Source organism: Cervus elaphus, chromosome 27 (assembly GCF_910594005.1).
Source record: "Cervus elaphus chromosome 27, mCerEla1.1, whole genome shotgun sequence".
In the NCBI taxonomy this organism is placed as follows: Eukaryota; Metazoa; Chordata; class Mammalia; order Artiodactyla; family Cervidae; genus Cervus; species Cervus elaphus.
In genome coordinates, this window is record NC_057841.1 from 37,601,454 (window position 1) to 37,614,085 (window position 12,632).

At 45.3% G+C, this 12,632-nt stretch overlaps 1 long non-coding RNA gene across 1 annotated transcript; it reads left to right on the forward strand.

Moving 5' to 3' along the window:
* The first annotated feature begins 279 nt into the window (after positions 1–279).
* On the forward strand, positions 280–10,553 carry LOC122684728. Its single transcript, XR_006338146.1, has 3 exons — positions 280–424; positions 3,681–3,870; positions 10,330–10,553. It is a non-coding gene; the product is annotated as an uncharacterized LOC122684728 (long non-coding RNA).
* Positions 10,554–12,632: the final 2,079 nt, after the last annotated feature.

Here is a 12,632-nt window from a genome sequence, read left to right on the forward strand (position 1 = left end):
GTTCCAGGGTACAGTACCAGGTGGTGTCAAAGGCTGCTGCCGGGCCCCTCGGTTTCTGAGGGCTGTTGACGCAAGGTGGAGTCCATGTGATGTAGGCTGGTTCCCGCCCTATTTTTCTGATAGCTGTAAACGAGAGAAGCACTGTGGGTGGACCCCTTTGCCCAGAGCTTGGGAGTGGCATCTTTTTGGAGATGAGGCTTTGTGCATTGTGGGAAGAGCTGTGCTTGACCCTCTGGTGGAATGACACGTTCAGTCAGTGGAGAGAACACATTACAAAGACAAGATATTGTAGTGAAACATCACATACAACTGGTACCAAAGAAGAAAGGAAGGAAGAATTTATGGACTGTTACACAACTTGAGAAGGAAATGGCAACCTACTCCAGTACTCTTGCCTGGAAAATTCCATGCATGGAGGAGCCTGGTAGGCTACAGTCCATGGGATTGCAAAGAGTCAGACACGACTGAGCGACTTCACAAACAACTTGAAGTCTTCCCTGGTAGCTCAGCTGGTAGAGAATCCGCCTGTCATGCAGGAGACCCCGATTAGATCCCTGGGTTGGGAAGATCCTCTGGAGGAGGCATGACAACCCACTCCAGTATTCTTGTCTGGAGAATCCCCCTGGACAGAGGAGCCTGGTGGGCTCCGGTCCATGGGGTTGCAAAGAGTCAGACACAACTCAGCGCTGGCAACTAAGCATGCACAGCACACATCTTGAGGCTTATGGCTCTTCAGCCAAACCCTCATCTCATCCTGAGACCTAGCAGACACGGGAAGGGCCCGAAACCCGCCCCAGACCCTGCTTTGAAGGCCAGAAAGTGCCTTGAAATAGCCCCCATTTCCTATAGGGATTCACATGATCCATGGATTTGTGAGGGAACCCCTCACAAATGTGTGAGGGATCCAGCTACTTGGATTTTTCTGCTTTTAGTCCCTCTGGGAGTAATAAATATTCTACTTCAATTAAAGACGCCTCAGACCATTTCACCAGATTCAGAGCCCTTTCTTAGCCTAAACTTCTTTTTCCTACCTTAGTTTCCCATTGTCTTATAGTTCAGCTGATTCTATGTAAGCTACTTGAAATTCTTATTACAAAGGGATGAACCACAAGTCAAGAATAAATTAGGAGTTTTCAAGAATAAGACAGGAGTTTTTTTGTGGGTACCCTTCCAGGATAAGATTTCAGACAATTCTAGGGTAAGTTTCTTCAAATTATTTATAGATTTTTTTTAAGTTTGTTAGGTTTATTTTCATTTCATTTATTTATTTTTGGCTGCACTGGGTCTCTGTTGCTGTGCATGGGCTTTCTCTACCTGTTGTGAGCGGGGACTACTGTTTGTTGCGGGACAAGGGCTTCTCACTGCGGTGGCTTCTCTTGTTGTGGAACACAGGCTCTAGGGCCCGCGGGCTTCGGTAGTTGCAGCTCACAGCCCCAGTAATTGTTGCTCACAGGCTCTGGAGCACAGGCTTGTAGTTGTGAGGCACAGGCTTAACTGATACATGGTATGTGGAATCTTCCCAGACTAGGGATTGAACACAGGTACTTTGAATCAGCAGGTGGATTCTTATCCACTGTGCCACCAAGGAAGTCCCTATTTGTAGATTTTATGATGGAGGATTTGGGGAGTGGAACCAGGGCTTAGGGACTTTAGGAAATTGGGAGGGGTGTAACTTTCCTTTAGGAACAAATACAAGTCATGAATCCAAGTCTTTTCTGAGCTTGCTTAGGCTCTGGTCTCAGGTTGAAATCCCAGCTCCTTCACTTAGTAACCTATAAAGTTGAACAAGTGGCTGAACCCCTCTGTACCTTAGTTGCACCCCCCTCCACCCCGTGAATACACTGGTCACATCCATGGAGGACCATGAACATTAATGAGATCATGTACGTGACTGCACCAGGCCCAACACACAGAGGGTTAACAAACATTCTTCCCCTTCTCCTCTCTGACTTAAAGCAACTCTCTCTTTATCTGCACCAGGGCTTTTTCTTTGAAACATACTAGAGAATCAGGCCAGAAAACAAACAGCATGTACATATGTTGCCACCCAATGGAAAGAACATTCTGTTCGTTGGTTGTTGAGCATGGGGCTAATGCAGAGTTTAAGAGAACAGTTTTCAGAGCACTTGGTCTGGATTCAAATTCCAACTCCATTTATAATCTCTGGGCCGCAGGCCAATTACTAAATTCTCTAGGCCTCAGTTTCTTCATCTATAAAGTGGGGGTAGGACTAGCAACAACATATATGGTTGTAAAATCAAATGAAATAATCCAAGTAAAGTGCTTTATTTAGTGCTTGGCATATAGTAAACTCTCACTGTTGGCTGCGAGTGTTACTTATGACATCATATTATTGTTATGATTATTGTTGATTTGTTATAATAATCATCACCATTACCGAGATTGATAGCAACAAGAGATTTATTCAATTCCTAAAATCTTAAACTTTGTCTTTTTTTCTTTTTAAAATTTTATTGAAGTAGAGTTGCTTTACAATATTGTTAGTTTCTGCCTTACAGCAAAGTGAATCAGCTACACATATACAGATATCCCCTCTTTTTTGGATTTTTTTTTCCCATTTTTTCCCATCTTTCCCATGTCATCACAGAACATTTAAACTTACTGTCTTAATATTTATTCATACTAGTAGTAGTATTGATGATGATTTTCCCCTCTTTACCTCCTGTAGGTCATTGGCTGTGGTAAAACTATGTGCTATTTAATTGGGAGCAGGCCTGTGCTAGGTACTATCCAAACCCTGAATCTGCATAACAACCTACGAATTCACGTATTTTTATTTTCTCCTTTCTACAGCCCAGAGAAAAGGTTTAATGATCATACTGCATGTGGCAGATGTGAAAATTCCTAAAACTATTGGGCTGCTGGGGCCACAAGCCTTAGACGAACGATGATCCCTAAAATTCCCTTCCAATTACAACATCTGTGATTCTCATCTGATCATAGTTTCGCTTTATTACCATCTCATGTATATGTGAAAATATCATACTGGATTGAGTTTAATGTATAAGCTATTGTGACTTTCATAAACATTTTGCTCTAGCAAATTCTGTGTGAGTAAGCTCATTTCAGTCAGTGTGTCTCCTACCTTTGCTCCCAAAGCCTCCAGAAAACTCTTCCTCCAGCTCACGTACCTCCCCTTTCTCATACCCTTCCTGCCTTTCCAACTTCTTCTTCCACCAACAGTCCACACAACCTCCATACCTACTCCCAGATCTGTCTGAGAATCTGGCTAAGGCTAAGTCTCTGAACCTTGAAAACTGAAGTGAAAGTGTTAGTCACTCAGTCGTGTCCAAATCTTTGTGCTGCCATGGGCTGTAGCCTGCCAGGCTCCTCTGTCCATGGCATTCTCCAGGGAGGAATACTGGAGTATTCCCTTCTCCAGGGGATCTTCCCAACCCAGGGACTGAACCTGTGTCTCCTGCATTGCAGGCGGGTTCTTTACCATCTGAGCCATCAGGGAAGCCCTCTCTGAGCCTCAAGACCCAAGTCCAACTAACACCGCTCTAAATCCAAAGACACCTCAGAAGGACTGAAAAGAACTCTATGAATGCTCTTCTCCTTCCCACATAGATCCATACCCTGATTATTACTTCCCTGAGAACAGGGATTCTTTTGAATTATCTGGGAATCTTGTTAAGTGCAAATTCTATGAAATGCAGATTCTGATTGTGGTTCTGAGGTGGGGCCTGAGAGTCTGCATTTCTACAAGCTCCCGGAGATGCTGCTGGACCCTGACCACACACCTTATGTCAATCATGCCTTTCAACGTCCCTTCAAGGAAAGCATACTGTCCATGTCTTACAGATGAGAAATGGGAGGTGAAGAGAAGGACCCACCGTCCCAGAGCAAGTGAGTAGCAGAGGAGGGATCTGAAACTAGCCAGACCTTTCTGACTTCATATAACAAAAAAGAAAAATGAAAGACAAGAAAAATAGATAAATATATGTATGTGTGTATACATGTGTGTGTGTACATGTGTAATGATACTGAAGATATTTCATTTCAGTAACATGAACACCCATAAACGGCAGGAGAAAACTTTAGAACCCTGCACATGGTTAGCACATAATAAACATTATGCCTGTAGGTGTGAGCAGGAACATTTGAGGGCCTGTTACATGAGAGGCCTGTTGCTTCTATTAAGAGCAGACCCCAGACAGGCCTTTCCAGAGTTGTTCCTTGGAGTTCTACACTTTACTTATGTCACTGATTAAACTTACTGACTCTAACACCTTTTCCCCTCTGGCAACCCAGTCCCATAGAGAACCTCAGAAAAACAGGCATTTCAGAATTAATTTGAATTATGAAAATAGGGTTTCCCTGATGGCTCAGTGGGTAAAGAATTCGCTTGCAATCCAGGAGACACAGGTTCGATCCCTGGGTTGGGAAGATCCCCTGGTGAAGGAAATGGCTACCCACTCCAGCTTTCTTGCCTGAAGAATCCCATGAACAGAGGAGCCTGGCAGGCTACAGTCCATGGGGTCACAAAAGAGTCGGACATGACTTAGCAACTGAGCGCGCATGAAAGCAAGAGTATGAATAATGGGGATCATGAATGGTGAGTCACCGATGTCTCACGGAGTAGGAGCAGGATGTCATAGAGTCAGCGAGAAAGGGACGCAGCCTTCACAGCTCTGAGGAGGAGAACATTTTAGCTGCCATAACTTAGTCTGGTGCTGGAGGCCTTTGGGGGCCCAATGACCTAGCTGGAATATGTGTGTAGGTTGGAAGGGAGGAACAGGAAGACACAATTAAACAGAACACTCAGTAGATAAAGCAGTGAATACAGCAAAAGATTGCCAGTGGGCAGCTGTCTAGAGGCCACAGGAGCCCAAGGGAGCAGGAATAATGAGGTTGGGAGGGAATGGTGTCCCAGACAAAGGCCCAGGGAATGGGGGAGTGAACAGAGGGTGTTCTCAGTGGGGAGAGGAGAGGGCAGGGGGACTCCCTGCCCAGGAGACAGAGCAGAGAAACGAGGTTGGTTGCCTTGCCAGGCAGAGGGCTGGTTACCTCGGGGTCTTTCCAAGCCAGGCCAAGAGTGTGGTCGCCATACAGTAGCGGAGAGGCTCAGGGAAGGCAGCAGACAGGGTGATGAGTAGTAAACGGGGCATCTACAGTCAGGAGAAGTAGCTTTGGATCCTGGCTTCACCATTTGGGAGCTCAAATCTGATGCTCTGTGACAGCCTGGAGGGGTAGGATGGGGTAGGAGGTGGGAGGAAGATTCAAGAGGGAGGGGACATATGTATACCTATGACTGGTTTATGCTGATATATGGCAGAAACCAACATAATATTGTAAAGCAATTATCCTTCAATTAAAATATATATTTTTTTAATGGAAAGAATCACACCTCTGTGAACCTTAGACACTTTTTTTTGGCAGCACCGCTCTTCTGTCTTTTGCATTGGCAGGCAGGTTCTTAATCACTAGCGCCACCTGGGAAGCCCATCTTTCTGTTGGCCTTGGTTAAAAATATTGCTATTGTTCAGTTGCCCAATCATGTCCAACTCTTTGTGACCCCATGGACTGCAGCATGTCAGGCTTCCCTGTCCCTCGCCATCTCCTAAAGTTTGCCCAAGTTCATTTTCATTGCATCAGTGATGCCACCCAGCCATCTCATCTTCTGATGCCCTCTTCTCTTTCTGCCCTCAATCTTTCCCAGCATCAGGGACTTTTCCAATGAGTCGGCTGTTTGCATCAAATGACCAAAATACTGGAGCTTTAGCTTCAGCATCAGTCGTTCCAACGAGTATTCAGGGTTGATTTCTCTTAAGATTGACTGGTTTGATCTCTTTGCTATCCAGGGGACTTTTAGGAGTCTTCTCCAGCACCACAGTTCAAAGGCATTATTAAAAATAATGATGGCTGAAAGTACTAAGTGAAGGGGATGCTAAAGGCGCAGAGGAGGGTGGGGTGACAGACAGCTGGCCTCCTGCCTGCTAAGACCCACAGGTCATTTTCAATGTGACAACTCACATCCTGCTCCCAGAGCTGAGCTGGAGACCCCCGGTTAGGGTCCCCAGGTCCAGTGTACTCCCAAGGGTGAGGGTGGGGAGAGGAGGTGGCAAGCTCTCCAGCGACAAGATTGGCCCAGGGCCTTCCTGGGTCCCGTCTGTACCAGAGAGGAAGGAACCAAGCCCATAGAGGCCTGAAGAGCTAGAGACATCAGACCCCTCTCCCCGAACCCCTGCCCCGGGTCTTCCAGAGCGGCCAGATAGGAGCAAGGCCAGGCACAGCAAACGGCCACTGCAGGAAGGACACGTCTTTTCTTTGTGGGACCCAAGCCAGGGGTTCAAGTGAAGGATATCCAGCTGTCTTTTTAGCTAATGGATTAGATGAACAAATATCACAAGGCCTCTCAGAACAACGGGCCTAAGAAAGGGCCCGGCCAGCAGAGATGGGAGTTTGTGGTTTCTGCTCCTAAAACACAAGGCCGAAAGGCCACCTGGATGGGAGTTCTGTGGCCAGGCTGGGAGTGACCTACTCCTTCCGGGTGGATTTCAAAGGCTGCTCTGGCCTCCAGGCTCAGAGCACTGTGAAACTTCAATGATTCATTATTCAGTACAGGGCAGATCCTATTTAGAAAACAAACATTTCCTGCATATCGATCCAAGCGGTTTGCATAATTACACTACCTACCATCACAGTGACCCTGTCATTTAGATATTTTTAATCCCCATTTTTACAAATGATGACATTAGGGCTCAGGGAATCTGCTCCAAATTCCAGGATTCATTCCCCAATCTCTCCCTAACCCAGCCCACCATTTTTTTTTCCAAAGACACCACAGTCAAAGCTTTCTTCCTTCCCATTTTTTTTCATTGCCACAGGCAACATTTGGGAACTGGTACTCAGAGTCTCTGCTGCTGAGTTTGCCCGTCAGAACACACCTAACCTCTTTAGACTGTCCTCTGAGTTATTCCCAAGGAGAGCTATTACTACTTTAACCACAACTACTACTAAACATGGCTTTTATTCACTGAGCATCTACTATGAGCTCAGCACATGAGTTTTTATATATATATATATATATATGTGATCTTATTTATTTCTACGTTGTTGTTGTTTTGTTATTTAAACTAAGTCTTGTCCAACCCTGTTGCGACCTCACAGACTGCAGCCCACCGGGCTTCTCTGTCCATGGGATTTCCTAGGCAAGAATAACAGAGTGGGCTGCCATTTCTTTCTCCAAGGGATCTTCCCAACCCAAGGATTGAACCCACGTCTCCTGCTTGGCAGGCGGCTTCTTTACCACTGAGCCACCTGGGAAGCCCCATTTATTTCTATAATTATACTTATTTTATATGTTAGAATACTGAAGCACAGAAAGATAAATCCATTTGCTCAACATCACAGGGGTAGTAAGTGGTGAAAGTGGGATTTGAACTTTGAATCCAGAGTACACAATTTTCAGCACTGGACTTGATATACACACATACACACCCTAATCTGTCCTCCCTGTTTCCTTAATCATTTTGCAAATACTCACTAATAACAGGAGCCTGACATTTTGGAAACAATCAAAACAGGGAGGAAACACATGACAAACTTTTCCCAGGACTCTTCTACGGGAAATAGTGTTACCATCTACCCAGTTGCTCCAGCCAGATATCCAAGTCCTCCGTATTCAGTGTATTTTCATATATCTGTATATATTCTGATCATTAAGAAGCAGGGTCTTATTTAAACTAACCAGCAATTATTCTGTGCAACAGAATTTGAGTCCATTAAAATGGTGATTATTCTTCCTGAGCTCTGAACTATAGATATTAGTCCCTATTCAGTTTTCAGCCATGAAACTCATTATATACGTCATGAGAAATCTTAATTGTCTGCTGACAAGGGCCATCCCTCCTCTGAACAAGTGAGCTACCCAGCCTAAAATAAATAGAAACTTTTATGACTAGCCACATTGTTTTCACTTCTAAACAAACCTCCAGGAAAGAACCGCCCATTACCCGACATGTTTGTCTATTGTAAATGGCCATCATTAAAACCAACAAAGTTTAAACCTTTCCAGTGTTTGGAGTTCAGAATTTGAGGAGCTGGGCTGGGGGTTGAAGGAGGAGGTGGCATCCTTTAAAAGAGTAACTTTTAAGTTTAAAGGAGAAACTTCCCTGGTGGTCCAGTGGCTAAGACTCTGCACTCCCAATGCATAGGGCCTGGGTTCTATTCCTGTTTGGGGAAGACCACACATGCCATGGGGCAACTAAGCCCATTTGCTACAACTACTGAGCCCGCAATCTAGAGCCCATGCTCCAAAACAAGAGAAGCCCCCATCAATGAGAAGCCCAAGCACTACAACTAAAGAGTAGCCCCTACTCGCCACAACTCGAGAGCCCTCTTGCAGCAATGAAGATCCAGTTCAGCCAAAAAAATTAACAAAAATGAATTAGCAAAAAAAAAAAAAGTTAAAGAGTATGAAAGGAAACTCCATCTAATCTAAGAATACTTTCCTAACCCTTTAAGGATCCATGTACGCCTTAGTGAGAAGAGTAGAATGCAAAAAAAAAAAAAAAAAACACTATTATCCTAAAATTTACCAGCATTACATTTTCACACAATGAAAACAGATGGAAAATCTGGCTCACCCCATCACAACTCAGATCCCCAGCTTGGCCAATTGGAGGTGCATTCCTGGGGTCCATGTGGTCTCCGTGGTGCAGATGGAGGCCAGCAGTGTCCACCTAAGAGCAGCGCTCACTCCACAGCCCCTCTGAAATCCCCAAGACTCACCCTCCACATCCTTTACAAACTGCAGAGCTTGATAAAAAAAGGACACTGTCTGACTCTCCAGTACCCTACTGCCAGCCCCACCGTGTTTACTTTTATCCATATTGTAAATATTCCCTTGACTTAGCCAAGTCCTTTCATTTTTAAGTGTTTGGAGCCAGGCAGCCTTCCGGTGTCAAAGACCTGAAGTGCTAGAAGAAGCTCCCAGCTTCCACTGAAACAAGCGTGGTCACGGTCTGATTTTGAAAAGCTCTTTGGCTCAGCGCTCAAGAAGCCCTCGGAGCCGAGGAGAATAGAGCTGCCAAATGGGATAAGAACAGTAGCTGTTCTGTGCTCCGCGACACCGCTGTTTGCTCTGTGGTTCGACGTGCCCATGAAATGGTCCTGGCCACCCAGAGTAACAAGAGTGGCTGGCCTTCAGGTGTGCACAAACCGGGGCTGCTCAGGAAGTATAGAAAGCCTTTTTCTCTGAAAGCAATGTCTTAAAGTATTCATCAAAAGACCACTATGAGTTCTTTCAACTGCACAAAGCCATTTTCACCTTAAGGAGATGTTCATGCTAACAGGGAAAGAGATGTTGTTCTATTAAATCTGTTATAAAATACTTGACTCTAACTTTTTTAAGCAATAAGTATAAGGGGCAATCTCAAAGACCCATGGCCAGGACTTCCCTGGTGGTCCAGTGGTTAAGACTTCACCTTCCAATGCAGGGCCCTCGTGGGGTTGCCATGATCCCACATGCCTCATGGCCAAAAGACCAAAACATAAAACAGAAGCAATATTGTAACAAATTCAATAAAGGCTTTAAAAATGGTCCACATTAAAAAAAATGTTAAAAAAAATAGCCATCTTCAAGAGGTGACAAGCACTCTAACCACAAATAATCAAAAGATCAGCAGGTTTTCCAGATATTAACATTTCTATCCTTTTCTTAATGCTTGTTTTTTTAGCTCAAGGTCTCTGTGTGTGATGTTCTATTAGCATATCGAAACAGAGTCCTTTGTTTTCTAACTTGCAGTGATGAGTTCTGCATTTTCATTCTTTCTGTAAGGGAGATATTTTGAGGATGGCACAGTGGAAAGAGGAAGGGTTTTCCAAACAGAAGGATGTTGTTACCTCTTGTTCACGTTTGACCATTTCATTCTTTGTTGCCTGGGCAAGTTAATTTCACCCCTCTGACTCCTTGTTGTTTTTCAGTGGCTAAGTCGTCCGACTCTGACACCCCCTGCACTGTAGCCTGCCAGGCTTCTCTGTCCTCCACAATCTCCCACTATCTATTTTTCTACAAACTGAAGTCCCAGGTTTGCACCGGTAGTAAAAACAAAACATAGCAGGGGCTGCCATGCAATAGGAGCCCCGACATTTTTCTAAACCTTTCCTGTGGTAAGCATCTCCAATAAGGAGTCACACCTAGTTCCCATTCTCCCCCAAACCCACGTGCCTCTGACAGGCGAACCTGGTTCAAGTGAGGCCCGAGGACTCAGGGAGATGCAGGTCAGGCCCCGCATTGCAGACATGCCTTCTGTTATTCCCAAATTCTTCTCATTTTTTAATGCCTTCTGTCCTTTCCCCTAGGTCAAAGGAAAGGGTATGATGGTTACAATAAAAAGCAGACACTTTGATTGGCCGGCCGGATGGCCCCTCTGCATCCTGAGAAATGACGTAAGCGCTGGGAAGAAATTCCTCCGCCAGCATTCTTACCTTTCCTGGCTGAGACCTGGGTTCGTCATCACAACTAATGACCCAACTTTTATGGGATTGTAAAATGCAAGATCTGAAAACAAACAAACTTCCCTGTGTTCCTGCTCCCCTCAAATTGTCATGATTAAAAAGAGATCATTGGTTTTAAGTTACATCTTCCCTGTATCCTATCCAGCCCTCTAGGGTTAGCATTCATATTTTGTAGACTTTGAGGTCCGACCTATTGACCCAGGTCCTGGAGTGCCCACGTCAAGCCAGAAGGGCCACCCGTCCCCCTGGCTTTGCAATCAGGCGGCTGACAGCCACCCAGCCAGCCACCCGTCAAAGTCCCTGCTGGCGACTGTCTCCCAGCAAGCAGCCTCCCTTCCCCCACTTTCCCAAACATCTTGGGCATCCCAAACAATCACAATTACACTCAGGTTGTTCAAACAAACAGCAGCCAGCAGCGCAATTCCCCAGCCCAGAGCCCCAGCGGAGGGATTCCCTTGAGTCCACTCTCACCGCCTCCTCCCCAACCCCAAGCCACTTTCAGGCAAGACAATGGCTGTGCGTTTGCAGTGGGTAGTTTTGCGCATCTAAATGTTTGCAGACACTTGGTTAAGTGTCCCTGGGCCAAGCTTCCAAAGGACAATACGCCCACGTTGAGTTTGTTTAAGCAGCGGATAATCCCAGCTAAGAGGCGGTTACCTTCCCTCTTCAAAAGCCAAGAATGCAAGACAGAGGCTAGGAGGGATGCTGCAGAAGGTTTGGGACAAATTCCACCGGATCAGGGAGTATCTGAGTCCCTCTCTTTACTCCCATTTTCTCTTCAAAGCCTGGACCTACGCTACAGAGAACGTGAAATTAGGGAGTTGGTAGGAATTTTTAAGTATTTGCCAAATAGACAACTGGAACTGGGAAGGGGGCTCCCCCGCCCCACACACACCACGTGGCATGTGGGATCTTAGCTCCCCCGACCAGGGATCAAACTCACATCCCCTGCACTGAACTGCCAAGGAAGTCCTGGGAAGTGTGCAACTTTCAATTTTGCAGCTGGGCTGGACCTAGGCGATCCACAGGTCCCTGTAGAAAGACTTACTATACCTCCCACTGTGCAGCCTAGGATTTCTCATGAAATGATTTCTCATTTTTCATGAATGATTTCTCATTCTCAATGTCCAATGCCTTGCGTTTCTGGTTGACAGGTTGAAAAGAAAAAGAACCTATCATTCTAACCTCCAAGTCTCTCCAGGACATTTATACAAGGGCTGTCCCAAACCTGTAAGGACCAACTGACAGACAGCTTGATGGGTACCATTGATAATTCATTTACTTACCCAACAAATATTTCTAGATTGTCTACTTAGACCGAATCCAGAATAGTACCGGGTAGGCAACAAAGGTGAAGCCTAGACTCTCACATGTGATAAAAGTGATATCTTAAGAGAGGAACAAACAAGGACACTGGGAGTTTATAGAAGAGATCACTTTGGCTGAGTGGAGGTAAATGGATCAGAGAAACTTCTTCAGGAAGGAGCCCTTTGGGTCAGTCTTTGAAGGCTTTGATCTGCTAGTAAGGACAGTTTTGTTTTTGTCTTTTTAATCTGTATGCCTTTTATTTCCTTCTCTTGCTTTATTGCACTGAGTAGATCTTCCAGCATGAATGAGTAGTCACAGCAGACATCTTTACCTTGTTTCTGATTTTAGAGGGAAAATATTCATTCTTTCATTGTCAAGTACGGGCTTCCCTTGTGGCTTAGCTAGTAAAGAATCTGCCTGCAATGTGGGCAACCCGGGTTCAATCCTTGGGTTGGGAAGATTCCCTGGAGAAGCGAAAGGCTACCCACTCCAGTATTCTGGCCTAGAGAATTCCACGGACTGTATAGCCCATGGGGTTGCAAAGAGTCGGACATGACTGAGCAACTTCCACTTTCACTATCAAATATAATGTCAGCTGGAGAGGTGTTTATAGATGTTCTTTATCAAGTTAAGGAGGTTCTCCTCTGTTGCTGGTTTGCTGAACAATTTTTATCATGAATGCAGAGAGACTTACCTGGTGGTCCAATGGCTAAAACTTGGTGCTCCCAAAGCAAGGGGCCCAGGTTCAATCCCTGGTCAGGGAACTAGATCCCACATGCCGCAACTGAGAGTTCACATGCTGCAACCAAGACCCAGCACAACCAAATAAATAAATAAAT